Genomic DNA, 23,765 nt, shown 5'->3' on the forward strand with positions numbered 1-23,765 from the left:
TTTTGCCCAGCAGGATCTGAAGAGCTAAAGGTTTCCCCTTTATAAGACAGAGATCACTATTTTTAAAAGCATTTTAAATGCCTTTAGCTTTGCATCCATCTGTATGGCTGCCTCTAGCTTTGCATCTCTCTAGATGCTATTTCATGCAATGCAGAACTCTCTTTGCGCCTCATTTTTGGCGATGCATGTCTTTCTTCTGGCAGATGTAAACGTGTCTGTCCCATGTGACTAGCCATTATTTTCACGAAACCCATGGGGGAGTTATGGGGATGGCAATCACATAGTTAATAATAAATGGCTACTTGGGGAAAATGACATAAATGGCATCTCTAGCAGAAATAAGGCTCAGGCTTGGGGTTTATATTCTGCAGGAGACAATAACAGATAACACCTCCCCCGCCCCCATTGTATGCTTTTATTAGACATTAGCTTTTGTGAGTTGTTTGGTGCCAATCGAAGTACAGGGTCTGTTGACATCCAAAAGAGATGGGTCATATTACTGTCTTCAGTGGGATTGTGGCCTGGCTCTGTACAATTGATCCCCATAATGCAGGCATCCAGATGTGTGATTACTGTTTGACTGGGGTCAGTGTTTTTCCTCTCTCTTCTGGAGTGAGACTACTGGGCTTTTTAACAGCCCGTTCCTTCCTATGGCATCTCTTTTAGTCTGTGAACTCCAGGAGCAACATGTAAAAGGCCTTGTAATGTTGCTGTTATGATTACAATAATAAAAGTGACTAACCTCTTAAGCAACTGCGGTGTGTCTCGGAAATAACTTCATGTTGAGATGCATCTAAAATGTCACTCAGTTGAGAATCCAAAATGCTAGCATTTCAAAGCCCTACGCATGTCTAACTCAAAAATATATACCTTGACGTTTGGTGTGTCTTACTCCCCAAACAGTGGTAGTAAGACTGCAGCCTAAATAATGCTTGTTGAGCTGAGCATCTGGTTTCACTTTGCAAAGCTAATAAGTGTGTTAATTTTTCATTCAAACCTTTTTACAGTTTTCTCTGTAGCCCTTAAGGCCTGGCTTGCCTTTATACGAGCATATACTGAAACCACCAAATACCTGAAGGCTACCATAACTAACTGATCACATATGTAGAGTAAATGCACATCAATCCTTTATGTTCCATAATATGGCAGGTTTTCCAGTAGCTGTTGCTAGATTGCATGCTCAACCGTTCAAAAACAAAATTGTCATTATTCTTTCCAGAGAAAAATATACCTAGAAGGCCCACTACCTGTTTAGAAAAACGGGTATCTCCTCCCCCATCTCCCATCGGAAGCAGGGAGAATGCTTAATATGTTGCCATGCTGGGTTTGCACAGGCTTTTTCACCCCGGCCATGCAGTGATTAAATTTCTTAACAGCTTTAACAACTTCCTAAACATTCTTTCACATGTGAAACACGAAGGCCTATAGATGGCACAGAAAAAAAGAGAAAAAAGAAGATGACTTATTTTGAGAGCCCACAACTTGACATATTTCACAGGTTTATTCACTCTTCCTCATGTAAGAAGCAAGATGCATATTCACTTGTCAATCTTTAAATCATGCGCTCCGGAACTGACTCACATCAGACTGTTTCGTAATCTTTAGAGGAATGCTGATTTAACTGAGGAAAGTTACAGTCCTCCACATAGTTACGCTGTATTTTTAAATCTGTTTTAAACACAGATTTATATCCCACCTTTCCTAAAAAATATCCCAGGTTGCCTGACAAGAATGTAAACAGAGAACAGTGGTTTAGACATCTGGCTGCAGAGCGTTGGGAGTAGAGATGGGGAGACTCATATTCGTAAATGAATACAAATATCGCTGTCCCAGCTGCACCTAATGCTGGTCTGCCCCCCCACCTGGAATCGACCTGCCCACTCTTGTGTCCCGACACCACCAGTGTCCCCCTCTGCCTGCCAATTGTGGAAGTAGCTCCTCCATCTCCCTGCTCAGCTGGCCACTCATCAGCTGTGTGGGGAGAAGTTCTCTCACCCCCTACCTGGAGTGGCCAGCCAAGCAGGGAGATGGAGGAGTTACTTCTGCCATTGGTGGGAAGAGCAAGATGCCGACAGCACCAGGACGTGTGAGTGGACAAGCCAGTTCTGGGGGCCGGACCTGCATTAGATGCAGCTGGGATGGGGATATTTGTATTTATTTACAAACATGAATATCCCCATCTCTAGTTCAATTCCCCATTGTGCCTCCTTAATAGAGGCTGGACTTGATGAGCCATACAGTCCCTTCCAGATCTGCGGTTCTTAGATTATTATAAAAGTATATGCTGGATGAGACCAACATTTGGTTCCCATAACAGCTGACTAGCTACCTATAGAAAGGGCACAAATAACACATGGGTGCAATAGCACCATCCGGTTCAAGCGCTCTTCAGGACTTCAGAATTCAATACCTTTGTAGCTGCTGCTACTGAGAGGCAGAATGTCTCAGAATCTGGATGAAAGATGTAGCTATCCCAATGGCTTTGGTAAAAAAGAACATGAATAACAAGGACAGCAACACAACATTCAAATCAAGCTGAAAAGTGAGACAGCATAAAAATGACCATATAAAACCTGGTCTAAGGAAATAAGTATCAATGTGAAAGCAGTAAAAAATTAGCATCAATTAAACCTTATAATCAGCGCTGAAGGACATCTGCAGAACTACCTGTAGAATAAAAACTGGAGGAAAATCTTTCAGATCAAATACTGTTAAAGGTTATTGTTGTCTAATGAAATACTATTGAAGCAGGTGCAACAGGGGACAAGAAAGGACATGTTCTTTATTAACTGACTTAAGGATATTAATTTAGCTCACCTTATTCAATAATTTGAGCCTCCTCTTTCATAATAAATTGGGAGGACTACTTTACACCCACAGTCAGAAAATACCCTGTATTATTTACTGTATTTAGGTGTTTACTTTTCAGCAGAGCTAGATGACTGATCTGTCTCGTCAATGTTATCAAACATTAAATTTCTTTATTTTTATTTATTTATTCAATTTTTACCCCGCCCCTCTAGACAACGTCTACTCGGGGTGGCTTACAAAGATTAAAACACATTAAAACAACATAAATATAATGAGCATAGTGTAATAAAGAATTTGTTTGTGTTTCATCTAAACCAAAAACTGGGTAATGGCTCTGTTGGTTGGGATAATGGGTGTTGTCTTTTCACACATCTGGTAGGCAGTGTGTTGAAGAAGATTCAGTTTCATATGAGAGCTATTTGTTCCACACTGCTTCCTACTGCTTTGTACTGAAGGAGCATGGAGTTTGCCAGGATTCACATCCAAACTTATCTTCAAAATTCTATATCTCTTCTCTTTACAGTGCCTATTAAAAAAAAAAACTGAGCATCTGTAATAGGACTATAGCAAAAGGAATGTTTTTAGAATGCCTTAGTACAATGATGATTCATTCAGACATGAATATATCTCTAGTCATCTCTAGAGACTAGCAGTGGACTGTGGAAACCAATGCAGTCCATTTGAAATGTTACCTGTTAACATCAATATTCCATCTGTTTGTTGGGTCTGTGGCCATACAATAAAGATTGATTGATTGACTGAATATTCATTTGTGCTATTGTACCTGTAAGTGCCTGTTCACACATTCAGATAATCTCATATTGGAGCACAGAGATGATGAACATGACCATTAACTTATCCATTATTGTCAGTCACAAAAAACGGAATTATTTTCCATGAACGTTACCATGCATCTCAGATGACAAGTCAATCCTTTTGTCACAGATTGACATAATAACATCCCTGCTTTTTTATGCTGGTCATGTGTTCGGCTAAGCAAATTTCCACCTGAAGTGCCTCTCAATTACAAGGAATGCTTATCTTTAGAACAAGTCATTAAATATTCTAAAATCAAGTCGATGCAAAGAGCTGTAGAGTATTATTGCAATACAACAGGTTCACCATCATTCTTCGTGTTCAATTAACAGTTCGAACTAGGAAAATTCCTGCAGCAGTGCAGTTAGATGAGGATGCCAACTTTCCTGCATGTGAGCTAAGTCACGAAATCCCTAATTTTTTCATTACACTGAATGGAGGAGAAATTATTCCCTTTACGTGAGCCTCACAAAAGGAATGGATGGTTAAAGACTAAATGTACAGGGCTCATTTGATCCATCGTCCACACTTCTTAGCTGGAATTTGGCTATCTGGTTGGGTGATCTGACAGAAACGTTTTCAAATGAGTTTGTATAAGTGGCCGCATGAGAACTGCCAGATCTTGTCTGCTCATATGATAAAGCAGTTACAGAGTCATGAAACGGTGACTCCTGCACTTTTCTCCTCTTTCAAGGCCTCGTTCAAACAATATGTTTTATTCATTACTTCATGCTGTTTGGGGATCTTTCAATGCAATCTGCATGAACGCACTTTGTCTAGACTGCTTTAAAACCAGGACAATTTAGCGATCCCATTCTCACGTGCAACTCTTATGTCTCTAGATTAATCAACACTTGGGTCAAGTTCACAAATGTCTGCTGTGGCATGGATGGGCAATTTCTGGACTCAAGGTTCTCATCTGATGTTGGGAGGACTTTTCAAAAAATAACGGTTAGCCCATCACGTAACTCAAAATACGGTAAGCAACTCCTGCTGTGTCCCCTCTCCACTTATGGTACTGAGTGGAAACCTAGACTTTTATTTCAAGCCCCTTTCCCTAAGACACTATCTTACATGTAGCACAGAACTTATATTCTGTGCTACATGTAAGATTTATATTCTTTATACTTGATATGATGCCAGAATATGAGAACTGACTGTCTTTGATGTCACAGAGACACAACAGGTCTCTCTCTCTCTCTCTGTCTTTTATTTATTTTCAAAGGCCAGTGGAACCTCCATGTTCAGAGGCAGTATGACTACAGAAACCATTTGCTGTAAGACAAAAGTAAGTGTGAGTATTACTTTTCAGGCTTTGCTTGTAGGGCGCCTAGAAACATCTGGTTTTCCACTTTGGTAAATTGGCCTGATCCAGTAGAGATATTTCTTAAGATGCAGAGATATCCCTTGATGTCAACAGTTCCTTATAATGCAGACAACATATGTTATCAACACATCAACAGATTTGACCGGGGCTTAGGAAGGTACAGGCTGTGTGTTGGAGTTATGTCATGCTTCGGCAGAGACCTTAGGATGGATGCGGACAGAGCCAACTGTACCACAAGATCTGAATCTGATGCCATAGATGACAGAGTAGGGGTGGCAGAAAGTTGAACACCCATCTAGAGGACCCACCCATACCACTGATTGCTCTTAGACAGCAAATACCACAGCTGGGAAGAGACCAGCACAGTTCTCAAGAATGGCCACCATGGCTGACAGGGACTCACTCTCAATAGTGAGCTACCAATTTTCTTTTGCAGCCTTTGTTGGTTCTCCAGAAGGCTCCTCAGAGAGTCGTGAGCTCAGTCTATTAACCTGCCAGCTGCTCTCCTCCTGTGGAAAATGCTGTGTGAGAAAAATAGCGATCATGGCTCTCCATAGAGCCTGCCAGGCCCTATCTTCTTTACTCTGAGGTATTCCTTCTTGAGAGCAAGGCAAGATGGGTGAGAGTGGTCAGGAAAACTGCCTATGCTGTGGTGGCATAAGCAGTCTTCATGGCTGGTCTGGCCACAATGTCCTCACTCAATGGGATTGTGATGAAGAAGGAGGAGAAGACATGTGGGAGAACACAGGATGAGCAGCAAAAGTGGAACAGAGAACTCTGCGAAGTGGCAGCCACAGCAGTGCTGTGTTGCATGTCATGGCAAGATATCTTGTGCCACACTTGAGCTTCAATGTATGGCAGATTCCCAGAAATCAGTGGAGCTTAAATTAGGTTTAAATCCCAGTTATTCAAGTGGAGCTCCTCTGAATATGACTGTGGATGTTTCCAGGTGTAGCGTTCCTCACTCCCAGTAGAACAGTGGTTCCCAGCCTTGGATAACCCAGGTGTTCTGGACTACAACTCCCAGAAATCCTGGCCAGCACAGTTAGGCTTCCGGGAGTTTTAGTCCAAGAACATGTTGGACCTCAACCGCAGCATTAGAAAATACTGCACATCACTTCTGCCTTTTCTTTCTCTAATGGATTTTCTTAAAGAAAAAAAAGAGAAGAGATGGTGGAAATATACAGGAGGATTATGAGTGAACGAGGATGTCATTAAAAGGCTCCATAAAATGCAAGGAAGGAGAATAGGGTAAGAGCTTTGCCTCCAGTTATTCCATATTCAAACCATTCTTTTCACAGATGTCTGATATTGCTTCCAACAGAAACACAGAGGAGCAAGACAGAGTTCAGAATTACAGTCTGGTTGAAGCCCTTCCCAGTGAATGGGTTCTCTAGCCCTCCAATGGGTTCTCTCGTCTTTGAAATGGTAGGTGGGTTCATTTTAGAGGAAGGGTTCATTTTCATTGAATATCCTCCATCGTGTGGGGAATATCCTCCATTGTGTGGGGTCATCCGCAGGCTCAGGACACACGTGCCCCAAACAAAGAACAAGCATGACAGTGAACATGCTTGGAAGATTAAAGAGCATTGTAGCCCTCAGTACAATTTATTTCCTGCAGCTGGAGGCAGCTGTACTACTCTAGTATTAAGTTCCCTGTTTCTAAGGGACTATCATTTCTCCTAAAATTACCAGGAGCCACAGAGGCAGCAGACATACTTGGGAGAGCAAACGTCTCTCTTTGCATCCAACAAAAAGAGGTCCAAGTAGCAATTTTTGCTGAGATCTGAGAGCACTGATCTGGCATTGGATGGAAGCAAACAAGCCGGTTGTATTTTCCCCTCTTTTTAATTATGGTACATTTTGGGATATTCTGTTGTTTGCAGTAATTACAGCACCGATCGGTTCCTTTCCCCCTTTTTGTCAAGTTCAAAGTCTTCAACTTTAGACCAGTCATCCACAGAGGGAGATAAATAATATAGAGCCTGTATTCAGCAAGGAGGGGGCATTCTCAACAGCAGCTGCCTGGCAATGGCCTATTTTGCAAATCTTCAGGGAGATGTGGAAGAATCTAGTATTCCCCAGGACACGTCCCTGCTTAAAATGGCTCTGCCTCAACCTTTAAGCAGCAGCAGCAGCAGCTGTGTAGGAGGGCACCAGCATCCAAACATATTTAGCTAGGGCGAAAGAAAGTATCTGTGCATGGTGGCTTAGGCATGAAGAAGCTTGCAGATGCTAGAAATCTGACTCAGAGCCACCCATACTTTCTTGACATGGCAGGGTGCAACATTGGAGCAACAGGCTTAGGAAGCTAAGACGCCTTTGTGATGTTGCTTCTTACAACATTCTGCAAAGTGTTTCAGTGTCCTCCATACTTCAGAAATTCTTTACAGCCCATTGACCAGGAGACTGAGTTACATCCAAGGCTGAAGTCTTGGTTCTGCCATAAATTCACCTGCAAGGCAGTCTTTTAACCTCATTCCCTTAAAAAATAACAAGACTGATTCACAATATGGGGTTGTTGTAAGGATGACTCAGATAACTGGGGGGGGGGGGCATTCTCAGGGAGAAAACGACAGATAGCGTCTTTATGGGGAAAGAATTCCACGAGTGCTAACAGTGTCTGATTGTCACAATGGGAGTTTCTCAGATGGCCCGCCATTTGCAAATCAACACACTTTGCTTCATGTTTGATCACTGGGAGGTAGACACGTCTTTGCGAATATGATTGCTCAGTCATTAAGATCTGTCAGGATCACATCCCTGGAATGCAAGCAGATTTTTAGCTTCTAATGATGAGGTGTCGGTGATGTACAGTTTGACTTTAGATTCACAAACCCAAAGCCCTTGCAACTCCACAACAACCACTGGATTGGGCTTCCTATTAATACTATCCTGGAGATGGCAAATATATTCCTGCTTCCATTGGATTCAAGGGGAAAAATATTTTTGGGAAAATAACAGTAAAGAACTATGGGCAGAAAGTAGTGGGAGGAGCAACCCATCTCTCCTATCTTGGCTGTGGTGAATGGCTGGCCTGGCCATAATGTCCTCCTACCAAGGTAATGTGGTGTAGAAGGAGGAGAATACAGATGCAAGAGCACAACAACAGCAGCAAAATGAGAAGCAATCTTGGATTTTTTGCAATCTTGCATGCTGCCTTTAGTAGGTTTGGATGGGAAGGGCTTTTCTATGTTGGCTGTCAATCTATCCAGCTTTAACCAATTGTCCCTTCTCTGTCTCTGAATTCAAAGAGAGCACCGCCCCTCTGCTGTTTGTCTTGTTCCCTCTCTTTGATTCTGTCGAAGTCTGTTGTTGAGGTCAGCCATGTTTGTCAGTTTGCTGTTTGATCTCTTCAATTGCAAATAATGAAAGCTCTTCGTCTTTCTACTACTAATGTCTCAGAGTGAATGATTGAGACGGTAAGTGACAGTTGATGAGAAAAGACTACTTTGGGGAACTTGAAGCTATTCTGCTCTCTGAATCCCTGCACTTCTGCTATGCAGTTAGAAGAATTTAACCAAAATTTCAAAACTCTGCAATAATCTGGACCCAGCACAACTCAGCCACAGATCATTTAATCTTTCAGGTGCTATGAAAATCTTAGGAATGGATCCAAATTTAACCATCTGCAAATATGCTGATGGAAGTGGATTTCTTCATTCCTCTTCTGAACATCAGCCCCTCCATCCCTCTGAAAACGTTACGGAAATGGGTTAGGAGCCTGCAGAATGGAGTAGGTGCAGGGGTGTGTGTGTGGGATATACAAAGAAGTGTAGATCTTCTGTTCCAGTGAGATTGGACAGTGAGATCTTCTGAGAAAAGAGCTCTGATCAGAGAACGCCCCTGCCCCTTCCAATACAGATTCCTCTATCCTGCCCTGCCGCAGGTCAGTGGTCTAGCACATGTTTTGCATTCAGAAGTTCCCAGTTCATTTGAAATTTTTACACAGGGGGTAGAAAATCCCACCTGAAACCCTGGAAAGCTGCAAGAATGGGTGTGCTGAGCAGGGTGAGGGGGCCACTCCTTGTCTGAATTCTAAACCTGGTTATTATTTTAATATATACAAGACAATGACTGAAATCCAGGCGTACTTTACAACTAGTGCAGGCTCATTGAATCAGTGGAAGCTACCAAAGAGTTGACCCACCAACTCCCCCCTCTGATTCAATGGGCCTACTCTAGTTGCAACTTACTCCTGGATTCCAGCCATTCTGTTGTAACGGTTGCACAGGAGTTATGGCCATACGGCACTGTGCAGTTTTGTACCCTTCGCCTGGAACAATCCCAATCCATCAGTGTTGATAGTCCTAATGCAGCAGCTTCCTGTGTCCAGAGGGTGCCATGATCCTCAACATACAATTTTTGTGTGGCTTGAGGCACTGCTGGGAGGGAGGAGGGGGCAGTAGAGTCCCTTCTTATCTACTCTGCTGCACATGCACTATGATGATCCTTATAGAAGCCATAACTGGGTCTTGATTCTGAAGTGAAATGTTTTCCCCTTTGCAGGCAAATCAGCCAATCAACAAGGTTTTCTAGCTGATGTTAGGAAACACCTTGCTTATCGGAGGGGCAGTGCATTAGTCACATTAATTTTGCAGTTCACCAGAATTATGTAACAAATGTATTTTCTGCTGAAACATACATCGGGGGCCCTACGGTAGGTACATAATGAGTGAAACTCATTTTCAATTTGAACTGGGGAGGTGATTGCTGAAAAGTATAGCAGCTTTTCTTCAGCTCTCTCTTAGATCTTTCCCAGCAGGAAACAATTACATGTAATACCAATTTCCTGCAGAATCTCAGAAATCCTTCCCTGCAGGGATTTCACCTTTCTGTGGTCTCCAGCAAATAGTACTTCACATCTAATTGGGACAGAGGTACTAAATCAGAGCTGTTGGGCAAAAGGGTATGTATGTATGTATGTATGTATGTATGTATGTATGTATGTATGTGTGTGTGTGTGTGTGTGTGTGTGTGTGTGTGTGTGTGTGTGTGTGTGTGTGTGTGTGTGTGTGTGTGTGTGTGTGTGTATCCATCCATCCATCCATCCATCCATCCATCCATCCATCCATCCATCCATCCATCCATCCATCCATCCATCCATCCATCCATCCCATTTCCTGAAGGCTGGTGTGAACGCTCTGATCTTCTTAATATATCAAAACTCCAGCATCAGTTTTCAATGCCAAAATAAGGATTCTTCCACCATGATAATAGAGGGACATATAAGATTTTGTGCTGCTTTGACAGAGAGTTGGACCCCGAATAGGAGTTGCTGGTTCACTAAAGAGTGCAAGTCATTGGCTCATAGAATTATAAATCTGGAAAGGATCTCAACATTGACTCAGTACAACAAGCCCCAACTATAGTATTCTGACGCATGGTCATCCAACCTCCTTCTAAAACTCTTCAATGAAGGAGAAACCACCATCTTCTGTGGTAGTACATTCCATCATCAAACAGCTCTTACTTTCAGGAAGTTCTTTCTTAAGTTTCATCAAAATCTCCTTTCTTGAAATTTAAATCTGTTATGGTTGTTTTGGATTTTTCGGGCTCTTTGGCTGTGTTCTGAAGGTTGTTCTTCCTAATGTTTTGCCAGTCTCTGTGGCCGGCATCTTCAGAAGACAGCACTCTGTGCTCTGGTGTAGTTTGCTTGGGAGTGGAGTATTTATGGCTGTGAGATAGGCTTTTGTCCTTTTCAGGAGATGGGTTATTAGTGTGTCTTGTTGTGGGTGTATTGTTGTGATAAGGAGCAGAGATTATCTGCCACTGTGATTGATGGGTGTCATTAGCTGGTCTTTTGTGTGTAGTGATCCCCGGTCTTTGTGGCTGGGTAGAGTTTGTTGACCTTTCGCACGCTGTATTTTTGAGAGCTGGGAGCCAAGTTTTGTTGAGTTTCAAACTTTCCTCTTTTTTGTTGAAGTTCTGCTGGTGTTTGTGGATTTCAATGGCTTCCCTGTGCAGTCTGACGAAGTGATTGCTGGTGTTGTCCAGTATTTCAGTATTTTGAAATAGAATTTCATGTCCACCTTGTTTTAGGGCATGTTCAGCTACTGCAGATTTTTCTGGTTGTTTTAGTCCGTTACTTTGGTTCCTACCCTCTGGAGTTGTAGAAACCCGCTTGAGCCATCTTCCACACAGCAGACTTTTAAATATTTGAAGATGGCTATCATAACACCTCTGGCAGTCTTCCCCCCCCCCAAGGCTAAACATACCTCTCTCGGTTTCCAGACTGTTGACTATCTTGGTCCTCAAGACATGTTCCAGCTCATTAACATCATACCTGATAACTTGAGTCTGCTCTGGTGAATGGCCTCTTTTGAAATGCATTTGTATAATTGACCTTCAGAATGGCACCCACGGAATGCTTCCTTCCTGATGCAAACAATCTGTTCATGAAGGTTGGTTTTCTCCAGGGCCAAAGTCAAGATAGAGGGATGGTGAAGCTCTCCAGCTACATTTCCTGCACTTGCACAGTTGCTCAAATCCCTTGCTGCTGATGTTGATGTTAATCTGCACATTAATTGGCAGAATTTTTTCTCACACACAATGAGATTGAAATAATACCATTTTATTTCTTTCATGTCTAGCCCATCATTTCTGTCTACTGATAGCTGACATAGCCTTAACTTCATTCATCCTTGCAACAACACTGGGTTAGGTTGTGTATGAATCCAAGGTAATTCAAAAAGCATCATGGGTGCACAAAGATTCAGAGGGCCCCCCCCTGGAGTCCTACTCTAAGATTCTAGGCCAAATGTCCCTAGTTTAGTTCCCTCTGGATGTTTCAGACTACAGATCCTGTTATTCCAACCATTGTGCTAGTTTCCCCTCTCAACTGGTGAACCTCGGAGTCGGATTCTAACATATTTGGAAGGCACCAGCCTGAAGAAATTATTGTAGCTAGCATGTAATGCTAACTTCATGTATGGCCAATGATGAAAATACAGTAAGTAGAAAACTGCAATGTGCCATGCATAGGGACACTGTGCGTCCAATAGCAAGAGAAACTTACGTCAAAATTTTGGGGGGAAATGCCCCCGTTTGGACCATAGGTTGTTCTAGTGTTCCATGTCACACATTCTGATAAATAAGCACCACTGGGCTTGTCCTACTCAGCAGCAATCCCTAAACATAAGGTAGTCTTGTAAAACTTTATCCACCTCTCCAAACCCAGCTGTTTATTAACCCCTGTGTAGAGCATTTCCTCATGAAAAGCACATAATCACCTTGAGCTTAATTGTGGAGATTAATAAATAAAGGCATAAAGGTATGTGCTCCTGGCAAAAAAAAAAAAATTATAAATAGCTGCAATTAAAACTCTCTTGAAACAGTCAGCTAACTACAGGCATCTTTTGAAAATAAAGGACCAAAGAATTTGAAAGCCTTTTGTGCAAGAAAAAGTACTGTGAAAATGTTAGTAATCATTAAAGAAATGGTTCAAAGATTTTTGATTCAAGTATAAATTTTTCCCAGTGTCAGCAAAAGTAGGAAGGCAATGCAAGTTATATTAAATAATGTAATGATGTAAAACATTCAAATAAGACTTGCAGCACTATGGAGATTTAAAGACAAAGGTCCATGGTACCATAGGACTCATGTTATGCTGCATGAACTGTCCCTAACTTGGGACAGGCTTCTGAGCTATGCGGACTTCATCAGAGAACTTGGAAAGAACTACAGTGGTGCCTCGCAAGATGAAAGTGATTCATTCCGCGAGTAGCACTGTCGTGAGAAATTTTCATCTTGCAAAAAGTGGTTTCCCATAGGAATGCATTGCAATGCATTCCTATGGACACCTTGCAAGATGAATGAATTATTTTCGTCTTGTGAGGCATCGGTCTTGGGGGGGGGGGAATCATCTTGTGAAGCACGGCCATAGAAGAAACCATCTTGCAAGGCACCACAGTGATCTCAAAAACCATTCGCCTTGCAGGTTTTTCGTCCCACGAGGCGTTCATCTTGCGAGGCACCACTGTAGTTACAAATGTCTAGCATATGCAACTAATATCTAAGTACTCCTAGCTAACTTTGTTTTGTAATAAAGACATGATGAAATTACATTGCACTTTTAAATCAACAAGGGATAATTTTGCTCCTTTTGTAACTTTAACTTTTTGTTATTTTTATAATTGTGGGAATATAGCCTCAATAGGTGAGAGTCAGTGTCAGGAGATCTGGGTTCAAATGCTTGCTCGGCCATGGAAATCTACTGGAGAGTGGTGATAAGAAGTTACTCCTTGAATGTCTCACCTACCCTGAAAACTCTATTAGAGTTAACATAGTTTAGAAGTGACTAGACAGCAGACAACAAGCCTCTCTGAATGGTGGAAGGGGAATATTGTGTGTGTAAGTGCTTGGTAGTGCAGCTGCCTCATATTTGGTTATGGACACACTGAGGGAATGACAAGGGGGACTGGAATAGGCCTGGGGATTATTTGATCCCACAGATTAGAGGCTTGGAAAATTCAGCTGGTTTTTTTTCTAGAAAAGTAAATTAAAAGTCACGATTTTAGTAACCTTTCATAAATGAAGTAAAAATTTACTTTTCAACAAGTGCAGCTGCTAACTACGAGTAGCCCACTGAATAATTATGGACCTGTACTGGAGGGGTGTCACTTACTGTTACTTATATATTGTTACTTATATAATAAGTAATATAATAATGTTACTTATACAATATATAATTGTTACTTATATATTGTTACTTATATATATATATAAAGTAACAATATATATATAAGTAACAATAAGCGACAACCCTCCAGTATATATATGATCAGAGTAGTGCTTGGCCACTCTGGCTGGGCAGTATAAAATAAAATAAAATAAAATAAAATCCTTTGTAGGACTCAAAGTTATAATTGTGACTAATTTCTTTAAAGGCAACTTTCCAGGTTCTGATGCAAAACCGGCAGCAGGTTTTTATTTAAAATATTATTACCCTGCCATTCTCCTATAAAGAACCAAAGGCAGATTACATCAAGTAAAAGAAAACTGTAAGTAGACAAATGCTAAAAAGGGTCAAACAAATACTGCACTGAAATGCAATAAACAAATACCACACCAAAACCACATTAAAAAGCACAACAATCCTTTTAAAAACTCATCTCAGGCAGCTGGCCACTAAGGGTTATGTCTTCCACCATACCTGGGAGCTGGCGAATGGGTTACTTAGGGAGTTGTTTAGGGTGGGTAGACACTGTGTCTTATCTGACTTTGCCCACCCCTTCGCCCACAGTATCTGGCACTTTAGCTTCTCTCTGTGTCATGGCACAGCTGTTCCTGCCTAGAGAATTTTCCAGGTTTTTTTTTTTGAGGGGGGTATACTTATGAACAGTGGGCGGGTAACTGAGATACGTAAGGTACACTTGCCTACTTTAAGCATTATCACAGCTGTGGGCGTGCATTCCAGATCCTAGCAGAAAATTTAGTAGACTCAGAAGAGTTGGTATGGCTGCAATGTGATTAGTTATATAACTGAAATGCTGGGGGAGTGGGCTCTATCTAGGTTTCTACCTAGAACATCTACTCTGCTCAATATCTCCCACAGCCGGACATGCAAGAGGGCTGAACAGATGATTACGTATGTCAGCACAAACTGGTAGTACCAGCCATGCCTTTTCAGTAAGGCAGAATATTCCAGCCCAAGCATTTTTCCCCCTCCATAACATACATTGGTGATGAGATAATACACATCTGGCAGTGAACCGTCTCTGGAACACTGTAAATCTTTTGTCATGCAGCTGTGGGCTGAACAATGATTTTTACTGCTACATACATATTTTGAGATAGTGTTTTACAATAAATTATTTATAATGATGGTTGGTCTCAATTTTTTAAATTGGCATTTGTATTTCTTTTTTTAATTTCAAAACCCAGATTCTGCACTGTATTTTCTGCATGAGTGGGATAATCCAGAATATGGGAATATGAGGATTTCTGAGATCATTTCACACATTACATGTACTACATATTGTAACTGCATGTGTTTCGTACAGGAATATTCAGGAATACTCATCAGGGGTCTCTAACTGTTTGCAGCTCCTTGTTGAGTACACCAACCCAGGGTTATGCTGATTTGTTAAATGGTCCTCTTGAGTATTTTTGCTTTACAGACTCATGTTTATTGGTGCACTGAATGACATATTGGACATTCACAATTAAATTGTACACCTAACTTTGTACAAAGTAGCCAGAGAGGGCAATTGAGATCATAATCATGCTGACAGATATTTTATTTTACATTCAACTGTTCTTTATTTGAAAAGCTGTCAAACATTGCCATATTCCAGTCCTCAAAACTGTGATGGCCTTGTTTGCATATTCTGCAAATCAGTTGACCATATCTGAAGCAAGATGCAAGGCTGACTAATAAGGCCACCGTCCTCTGTTCTAGGGCCTACACTGTTAGATTCTCCAGGCAACCTCTGAAGTCTCAACCCTAAGATGGATATATATTTACACAAGCAAACTCTTCCTTGGTAAAGGATGGAAATACATTTCATTGAAGATGCCACTGCTTTTATTTAATTGACTGCACATATTTGTATCATGTTTGTGTTAGATGTTTACATGGTTTGATTTCTAAAGCATTTGTTTTTGTTTCTTGCAAGCTGCTTTGAATATACAGTATATAAATAATACGTAAATGCATCTGGTAAGTTAATTAAAAATCACAAAAATAAAGAGTTGTGGTGGTCTTTTTACTCTCCCTTCCACCCAGTTCAATTTCAGAAGAACCAAATACCCTTTGGAAAAGCTTACTTTAAAGTTTACTTTAGCTTTTCTCCCTGTAACGTGATTCCCTTCTGCCCAGGGGAGTGAACCTTGAAGGTGAAAGAAACAAAACAATCGTAGGATGCATTAAAGATTGGAGAGAAATAATACTGTAAGCTACACCCTGGATTAAAGTAGCCAGGGCTTGCCTTGGCCCCTTCCCCATTTCAGAGAGGCCTTGCATGAAGCATACAGATCTGTCAAGGAAGAAGGATAATGGGATTCCCAGCTGGCTTTCTTTGGCAATCTGACTTATGACTCTCTTCCTCCTTTGGCAGGTGACACCACATAGGCAAGATAATTCAAGATAATGCTGTTCAGGGCAAACCATCAAGCAGATCCACTAAGAGATGGCCATCAACAGAAGGGAAGACATGTCCCCCAAAAGAACGAAAGAAGGCAGGTGATGCCCATCACAATTGCTTATGCTTATTTATATGTACAAATACACAATTGATGTTTAGACTAAAGAGAATTACAATACATCTCATTTGAATGGGGAACATCCAGCAGGCAACATATGCCTATTGAGTCTTACCAAGCAGGTGCTGCTCACCACAAATGGGCATCTTGCGTCCTTTTATGGGGAAAGGTGGGGTAAAAATATTTTAAATAAATAAATACAATAAATCTTCAAGATCAGATTTGGGCTGGACAGCCTTTCAAACAGAGGACACCTACAGAAGGGGGACCATCTCTTGTTGCTGTTCAAACAGCTGTCCTTCCAAAAGGAAGTCATATGTCCAGCTGGTCATAATGTCCTCTTTTACTTCTCTGTATTGCATTTCTAAGTAGACTGAAAAACTTGCCTTCTTGATCCCCAAAGCACTTTCCTGAGAGAGGGAAGAGGGAAGAAAACTATTGTGTCCAACAAGAGAAAGGTATTTCCAGATTCAGAAAACACCTTACTGGAATTAGATGTCATCTTTACTTGTGACCATTTTAATTTGGCTTTGTGCTTTCTGTGAGAAAAGCCAGCCTGTGTAGCCTTGGGCAAACGGCACAGTCCCAGCATGTTCTCAGAAGGAGGAACTGGTAAACAACTTCTGAATACTGTTTACCAAGAATACCTTGAAAAACAGCGCCATAAGTCAGAATTGCCTTGACAGCACACTATTGTTATGGTTGTTCTGTTTGATAGTTAAGAGGAACAGAGCTTTTGTGGGGAGAGGTAGCATATAAGTCAATGAGAAAATAAATGTACCTCAGTATACTTGGGTAGCTCATGGAGAGAATTGCCTTGTGGCAGGTAATTTAATTCTTTTAAGGGTCAAGAGGGCCATTCAGCTGCATTCTGTTTCACCTACTCTGAGAGAGTGAAAATTAGCTCATTTTTTCCCTTTGGTGTTGGCAAACTGATTGGGGTCATTTGGGTGTAAGAAAGGTCAGCTGACCCCAGATTATTTAAAGCTTTTGCTGATAAATGCAAGCAGGGCATTAGGGCAAGCTAGTCTTGACATAACCATTCTTGGGCCAATAGATAAGAATTATTTTTTTTTGAGAGGAACTGTGAAATTTCTGGAGGTTGTTGATTGGGAAAGTAGGTGCAGTTTGGAAGAGAAATTACACAGTTCAAATGACCAGGCAAATACAGTCACATGTGCAAATTCACAAGTAATTCCCGTATTTGTATAGGTGGATACAGTGCCTGTGATTTGGCCAGTGGGTCACTGGAACTTCCAAATGTATCCAGATTCAGTCTGAAATAACTGATGTTCTAGATCAGTGATCCCCAACCTTGGGCCTCCAGATGTTCTTGGACTACAACTCCCAGAAGCCTTCACCACCACCTCTGCTGGCCAGGATTTCTGGGAGTTGAAGTCCAAGAACATCTGGAGGCCCAAAGTTGGAGACCACTGTTCTAGATCCTAACTGCTTTGTAAATTTGTAAAGCCAATGGAACCGTTTTAACTTTTTTGGTTTTGCACTAATTTATTTGAAATCAGCCTGCCATGGCAGATGCTGACAAAGAGGCTGTAATCCGCCAAATTTCAGAGAGCCAATTTTCAGAGGTTTGTGTCCCAGACTCCTTTAATATTTGCTGTCTTTTTTTTCAAACAAAAAAACTTAGTAGACTGATTGAAAAAAGTAGCCAAGTAATCAGTAGAAACAAAGTTTGAGGGAGGGGTAAGACATTTGGACCCCATCCTGTACAATTTGTGACCTGGACACAATTTAGTGTATACATTCATTTCATCTTACATCAGAACCGGGCCTTATCGGCAGTGGCCCCTCACCTCTGGAACAGTCTGCCCCCAGAAATCTGTCTGGCTCCCTCGCTGGATGTTTTTAAGAGCAAACTTAAGACCTGGCTCTTTAGGCAGGCTTTTCCTCCTGTCATTACCTCATTATTTTTCCCATCTTGAACTATATTATTACTGTACTGCTATTTTTCTTTTATTATATTGTTTTTACTTTTATCTATTATTGTTAGCCACCCAGAGTAGACTTCGGTCTAGATCGGCGGGGTATAAATAAATAAATAAATAAATAAATAAATAAATAAAACCTTAATTGGCCTTTCTGCTTCCGATTTAGTTTGTGATATGTGTGAATCCAGTGCACAACTTTAATGGAGGGAGGGATATATATATATATACTGTACATACATGGATTGGGAATGCTCGGTTACCCAACAACTAAAACAGTAACTTGGAAAGTGACTCCATATTACACAGGTTTATTGGCTGTGACTCAAAGTGATCATATGACATATAAGTTGCATGTTGTTCATGTGTATAGATGTGGTAGTGAATGTTAGTTTGTCTAGTTAGCGCTTGTTTTAAATGCATTTTGAGCTTTATCATGAATTGGGTCTTTAAGATACCAGTTATTTGGCTGATATCTTTCGAAGAAGCCTTTAAAAAGATTTAACAAGTTACAAGTACCATAATTATCTGGCACAAGTTCCTTTTGTTGTTGTTAGTGCTATAAGAAGGTCATAAGGGTTACATTTTTAGAGTAATGTAATGATCAGGAATGGCACTGCTAACCTTTGTCTATCCATGCAGGCTCTCTACAAGAGAGAGGAACCTGAAAGATCAGGGTTCCGAATCACATGGAGAATCTTCACCATCAAGGAGGTTCCCCTCTTCGCAGTACCGCTCTCCAAGCATAAAGAGTGACAGAGGGCTAGTATTAACTATTTGTGACCCCTTTCCATGTGTTTACTTAGTGCCCATTTGGTCATATCTGCACAGGGCCACTGTCATCCTGAATAAACCTTGCGGAGGCCAACAACGAGGCTGATCAGATTAGACATATGAGTAAAACTATTTGCTTTGTAACCACCAGAGAGGGCGACATTTTTAATAAATCATTCACGATCCCAGACTTAGCTTTTCTGTGTTTCAAGAGTTCCAAACGCATGAACCAAAAAGGAATATGCAGCACGAAAGCTGCACAACTCTTTCTGATTCTAATGGAGTCGCTTAGAATCACAGCTGACAGTTCGGACCCAGAGGAAAGTCTATAAAAAATAAGGCAGTGAGTTCCAAGGATTAATGGAATCTCATCTGAAGCAGGTGACAGGTAGGCCAGCTAGCAGCACCAAGAAATGCTGAGCAGGGGGGAGGGTTGGGCATCAGATCCCGTCATGGGATTGTAGAAGAATATTCAAAAAATACCAGGTTTTCCATCTCGGCACATGTAATACCCTAGTAAACTCCTTCACTGAACAGCTGCCGAGACTGAGGTGAAATGGCTGATTTGTATCAGTTACAGTGCCAATATATTTTAAAGCAATTTATAGTAATGTGGTTTTTCTATCACTGTGTGTGTTCGCTTTGAACATTGTTTCTCCAACATAAAGTAAGGGCTTAAAACTGCTTCAAGAAACTGCCCACGAGGTTTTGAATTATTTCATTAACCAGCATGTTGCCAGACCATGTTTTCAATGTGGCGTAGTATTTCTTTGGTTTTCCAGCATCGTTTGGAATGCCTGCATTTTTCTCTTTTCAAAAAATAAATAAATAAATATTAAGTGGCATATCACTACAGTGCTGCAGTGCTAAATTTAAAAAAATGTTTTGGATGCCACCCGAAAGCCATGGCCACCCACAAAGGCAGTATTCAATAATGATGGGGTATTCACATTGCCTGAAGCAATTGATGAAGAATCTATTTTAAAAGCATGTTAAACTAAAAATCCCCTGTTGGCCTCGTCAAAAAAGCTCGGTTAATGGTCAAATGGAAATGGGCTTCGCTATGCATCGCTTAGCTGAGATTTTTAAAATTTATTTTAATTACACAAAACCTAAATCAACAATAGTTTTTCTTGTCAATGTAGCTGCACTCTGAGGGAAAGAAAGAGCACTGGAAGATTTATAGTAGGCTGTGGCATGGGATCTGCTCTCTGGAACCAACTGATTACCAGGAGGATTCTGGCTTCTACTGCTGGTGTTCCAGTGCAAATTGCGGGCAGTTGCTTCTGCCAAGCCAGTAGTGTGGAGAACTAGCACCAGACACACAAGGAACCCAGAGGGAGCCATTTGGCACCTAAATGCAGACTAATGTTAAATGAATCTTGAATATCTTCAAGTATTTACTCTCATTGCACATGTTCCGTGAAAAACACCCAATCACCACAATATATAACCTGAAACATTTTACCCAGGACATCCCCTTTGCTCAACCAGATTATTCTGAGCTCACAAGTCTTTCAGTGGATGCTGCACATGGAGAGACAAAAAGCTAAAATAATCAACACTGACATGATCACAGGATGCTTGGTTGAACACGAGGGATGACGAGGCAGTGGCTTCAAGCATCACTCTGAGGAGAAAATGCTTGCATAGTCAATTCGAAGGAAGAACACTGTCCACATCAGAACTTAAGTTGTGGGAAAAATGTGTCTAACTGCCCGACCTGTGATTCTCTTAACGTCAAAGTATTTGGATTTAAACTGATGGCTGTTCCACGGATGCAAGTTGGTTTAAACAAATTCAGTGTAACTCTTTCCTTCATGGAGGAAAACACAATAAAAAGCTGAATCAGAAAATACAGGGAAGAGAATTTGGACATATTAATTCAGAATAGAGATATGTGGCAACTCCCGCATCCCAGTCCATGTCTGAACACAGATAGGTACTGGATTTGACCTGTGTCCTTTTGGTGACTCTCTAGCCCAACCCTTTTCTTGATCTGAGAGAGTATTTCAGCACTTCCAGAACTCTGTGAAAAGCCTCATTCCTCCAAAAGCAAGCAACTGTGAGCTTGAATGGGGTGAGGCTACACAGCACCATCCATTTTCAGGGATGTGGTAGACAGGAGGAGTGTACTTCTGGTCACAGGCATCCCTTTAGCACTTGTGCAAAGGCCAGCAGGTAGTAGAATTCGCACTGCCACAAAGAACAAACCAGAAGTGTTGCAGGAGGAAAGACAGACCTCAGTGCACCAATTCTGACCTAGCCCATCAACGCCCGCATAAGAGAAATGCCGGCATTCATCCAGCCACACACACATACAAGCTAGAGATGGAGGTTTGGTATTCATATATGAAGCCCACCGGCACAGGTGGCCAGCCTGATTAACACCCGCTCCCAGAACCCACCGGATCACTTACTGCATGGTGTGTGTGGCCAGCATCGCCTTCAGTGCTCCATTTGTGGTAGTAACCCAGCTGCTGCAGCCCTGCCTCCTTACTCATCCAGCCACTCTGGCAAGGGGGCAGGAGGACGAGTCTCCCTGCTCAGCCGCAGAGTGACCGGGCAAGTAGAGAGGCAAGGCTGCGGCAGCTGGGCTACTGCCATGATTGGGGCTCCAAAGATGACGCTGGCCACACACACCGCATGGTAAGTGGTCCAGCGGGTTCTGCAATGGGTGTTAATCAGGCTGGCCACCTGTGCCTGCGGGTTTTGTTTACAAATACGAAGACTCCATCTCTAATGCAGACACACATACATACAGTCCTAGTAATAAACTCTATAGTAAACAAACTCAGCCGCTCAGAGTGGTCAATTTGACCAGATGAGCGGGGTATAAATCAAATAAATAAATAAATAAATAAATAAATAAATAAATAAATAAATAAATAAATAAATAAATAAATAAATAAATAAGGGGATATGAAGGATCTGCAGGAGTACTGAGCTATGCCCTGAGCAATGAGCAGCTCTTTGTTTCATCTCAGAATTGCATAAATATCCTCACTGGGGCCATCATCATCATCATCATCATCATCATCATCATCATCATCATCATCATCATCATCATCATCATCATTATTATTATTATTATTATTATTATTATTATTATTATTATTATTATTATTATTATTATTATTATTATTATGCACAATTGTCCAGAGATACCACTCAATCCATTCAGATCTTACCAGTCTACGCCTTCTGTTATATAGCTCTTTGGACAACAGCACAAGACTGACAGATACCAGGACTTTTGTAGGTGTTGAACCCATGCTTTTGGAATGCTTTCCATAGGAAAATATGCTCTGCTCCTTATCCACCCATCCAGAATGATCTTTTAAAATCTTCTTTTCTATTTCAGCCTGCATTTGGCTGGTGTGTTGTTTTTATGATTAAAAAAAATTTACCACCACCACCACACCCCCATATTTTAGAGATAAATTCAAAGATAGTGTTGTTCAATATGATATCATCTAAAGCTAGAAGAGTCATTTGTTGTAAATCGCCAAGAGAAGATGGTAGCAAAATCAAAGAACTGTAGAGACAACAGTCCCTTCCCAGGTGTATGGTGGAGCATTCTGATAATCACGGACACCTTTTGATGACACTCTAATAACCCGCTGTGTGTGGGGGGGTGAGCTTGGGTGCTCAAAAAGGGTCTACCTCCACATCCCTTTGGCCCTCCAAGGGCTCCTACCAAAGTGATTTGGCAGGCATTGGATAGATTCCTTCTCCAGGGCCTTACCCAGGACTGAATGCTACAGCAGAGCCTAGAGGCTGGAAAGACCTGGAAGGGCAAGAGATAAGCAAGGGGAAAAGCTCACCAAGGAAAGTTCCTGCCAAGCATGAAGGAAGGAAGCTTCCATTACAAGGAAGCTGGAGGAAGAGCTGGGGACAGTTGGCAGGAAGGAGGAGGAAGAGGAGAACAATGATATAAAGGATTGGGGTGATGATCCTGAGTGGGGAGGAAATGAGCTTGACTCTGATGTATACGCTGGTTTTGTGGCTTTAAAACACAACCTGCTGGATAGCCCAGAGATTTAACGATCTGGTTGCGGAGCCAGCGATTAGGAGTTCGATTCCCCACTGTGCCTCCTTGACAGGGGCTGGACTTGATGATCCATCGGGTTCCTTCCAGCTCTGCAGTTCTAAGATGATGATGATGATGATGATGATGATGATGATGATGATGATGATGATGATGATGATGATGATAACCTTCCTTCCTTCCTTCCTTCCTTCATTTATTTGTTTGTTTGTTTGTTTAACTTATATGCCGCCCGCACTACCCAAAGGTTTCTGGGCAGCTTACAACAATTTAAGCTGATTATATCCCAGACTATCTGAAAGAGCTCAGCCTGGAAGAGCTGAAGGATCCCCAAAAAGCCAAGGTCAAACTGTGAGATTCCCACAAGGCCCTGAAACATGGACAGATCCCCTGGGAGGACTTGATCCCAAACCAACATCATTGTTTGCACTGAGAAAAGCAATTCCCATGGTTATACCACTTGCTACAGTTGGACGACGGCTGATTCTCCTACAAGTGCCTAGATGTGGAGAAGTCATGTAAACAATTCAGAATAAACATGTGGTCCTGAGTTTTCTACTAAGGGATGAATGACATAGGTGTGTGGTTAGTGACCCCCGTTCCTTCCGAGGAGACCTACTCTTTCATTCCCACTGAACCCATTCAAGCTCTTATTCTCTGACCCTGTCCCAGGAGATTGTTTTCTAAGGGAGATTTCCACTGTGAAGAGAATGAATGCATGAGGCATAACCAAAATGTGCAACTTTCCTTTAAAATGCTAATTAAAATGGCAAGAGGCTTTTGTTTTAGCTTTTTTAAAGGGAGGATGCAAGCAAACTAGAAAGCAAGCAACATC

The 23,765-nt window shown here is 41.5% G+C and overlaps 1 protein-coding gene across 1 annotated transcript in view; it reads right to left on the reverse strand.

The window, feature by feature from the left end:
• JCAD (junctional cadherin 5 associated) overlaps window positions 1-23,765 on the reverse strand; it is a 65,539-nt gene that overhangs the window by 36,057 nt on the left and 5,717 nt on the right. The window lies entirely within an intron of this gene.

The sequence above is a fragment of the Pogona vitticeps genome, chromosome 6, assembly GCF_051106095.1.
Source record: "Pogona vitticeps strain Pit_001003342236 chromosome 6, PviZW2.1, whole genome shotgun sequence".
Classification (NCBI taxonomy): Eukaryota; Metazoa; Chordata; class Lepidosauria; order Squamata; family Agamidae; genus Pogona; species Pogona vitticeps.